Raw genomic sequence first — 2,500 nt, 5'->3', positions numbered from 1 at the left:
TCCCCCCAAGTTGCCTTGTTCGCAGTTTGGCCTAGTTCACTCTTTTCCAGTGTCATCCCCCCAAGTTGTCGTTGCCAACAACCCAAGAGTCCATAGTATTCGGAGTTCTAGCGGGGCCTCCCCTTGCTTCCAACAACCCAAGAGTCCATAGTATTCGGAGTTCTAGCGGGGCCTCCCCTTGCTTCCAACAACCCAAGAGTCCGTAGTATTCGGAGTTCTAGCGGGACCTCCCCTTGCTTCCAACAACCCAAGAGTCCATAGTATTCGGAGTTCTAGCGGGGCCTCCCCTTGCTTCCAACAACCCAAGAGTCCGTAGTATTCGGAGTTCTAGCGGGGCCTCCCGTTGCTTCCAACAACCCAAGAGTCCATAGTATTCGGAGTTCTCGCGTGGCCTCCCATTGATTCAAACAACCCAAAAGTCCATCTTCTTCGCAGTTCAACATCGCCTCCCTCGTTTCCAACAGGCCCAAAGGTCGTCTTCTTCGCAGATCCACGAAGAGCTCATCACGATTTGCCACATTCCATTTCCCACGGGTTGTCAACAACACTTTCTCACACTTCCCGCAATCGAGTACGTGCATGACATGCCAAAGCACATCTTATTTGCCTTCCATCGCACTCAAGACGACGGGTTGTGGAAGAACGATATTGCTCACAACAAGTTCAAGGACAACGTCTCAATCAAGGGACACAACCGAATTATGTTAACTGGGTCGCTAAAGTAAACCCGAGTTCATATAATGCACCGCATCCAAAAGAACTAGCCACAACACGTGCATCACTGAGATGTTTCACTAGATGGAACACGTGCGTGACATTAGGATCCTCCAACACCTCTTCGTGATGGAAAGATAGAATTCGAAGCAACCACAGAAGTACCGTCTAGTGGGTAGGCAACACAGGGACTGATCAACCAATATCACCCAAGGCAACGGGTGAAAATGGAAGAGATGCATGCTTGACCGTTCGATACGCAAGGCATGGAGCCAGCCAGCAAGTGCATCTCGATTACAACTCACACACCCTCACGTTCGCAAGACACCACACCACAAGACGGTCCACCCCCCACCTACCATGGGCAAGCAAGCAAATGGAAACATCAAGTGACGCATGGTCAAGCATCGCTAGGCATGAAAATAACTTTCCACAATATCCGAGGGACTAGCTGCCGAGCTAACCAACGATCAGTGACGACCGTGTGTTGGTATTAATAAAGCTCAACAACTATGAAGAGGCTAGTTGTGCCATGATAAACATGCTAACGCACGCACCACGTGAGGGGGGAGGCCTCATCAAGCTCCCTTTAAAACCTGCCAGTGTGGAGCTGGCCGGCTCAAGGAGCACTCCCCCCCTATAAGAGGTTAATATGCAAAAGGCAAAATTGTACAAGTAGATACACTTTTTTTGAGCAGACATAAGTCCATATCTCGGGCTACACTTCGAATTTTGATGCGATTTTTTGCAGTAATTCGTAGAATAATGGTATCTCCTTGCTCACCAAATTTCATAATTTTTCTCGAAGGGGAACTATTTTTTTTATTTTTTTTACTTACCGGGTATGTGTAAAATCGGGAAAAATAGAAAAGCACATGTAGACTTCGAATTTCGACCTCATTTTTTCCAGTCCACCACTAAACAATATCAGGAACCTCCCCACCAAATTTCATTCAGTTTGGCCAAGGTCTTAAATTTGACAAATTTTGGCACCAAGCTATCTAGTCGTCGTGCACCGACCAACTTGGCCAAGTGCAAAATGCATCCAATTCAAAACTTTTGTGCACCAACACTTTTACAGTACTCATTTGGGGACATTTGGAGGCCTTTCCAACCCTCACATCTCAAAAACCACGAATTTCATTTTTTCACAAAACTCCCCACCAAGCCTTCTAGCTATGCCGCGGTGCACCGCCAACATTGGCCATATGCAAAACCCTCCGAACTCAAAACTTTCGTGCACCAAGAATTTCATGGTATTCATTTGGGGACATTTGGAGGCCTTTCCAACCCTCACATCTCAAAAACCACGAATTTCATTTTTTCACAAAACTCCCCACCAAGCCTTCTAGCTATGCCGCGGTGCACCGCCAACATTGGCCATGTGCAAAACCCTCCGAACTCAAAACTTTCGTGCACCAAGAATTTCATGGTATTCATTTGGGGGCATTTGGAGGCCTTTCCAACCCTCACATCTCAAAAACCACGAATTTCATTTTTTCACAAATCTCCCCACCAAGCCATTTAGCTATGCCGTGGTGCACCGCCAACCTTGACCATGTGCAAAACCCAACCAACTCAAAACTTTCGTGCACCAAGACTTTCATGGTATTCATTTGGGGGCATTTGGAGGCCATTCCAACCCTCACATCTCAAAAACCACGAATTTCATTTTTTCACAAAACTCCCCACCAAGCCATTTAGCTATGCCGTGGTGCACCGCCAACCTTGCCCATGTGCAAAACCCAACCAACTCAAAACTTTCGTGCACCAAGACTTTCATGGT

This window comes from Vigna unguiculata, unplaced genomic scaffold, assembly GCF_037176805.1.
Source record: "Vigna unguiculata cultivar grain cowpea cultivar isolate G323 ecotype 2 unplaced genomic scaffold, ASM3717680v1 ptg000016l_ERROPOS49310818, whole genome shotgun sequence".
In the NCBI taxonomy this organism is placed as follows: Eukaryota; Viridiplantae; Streptophyta; class Magnoliopsida; order Fabales; family Fabaceae; genus Vigna; species Vigna unguiculata.
Note: the sequence above shows the minus strand (reverse complement) of the source record.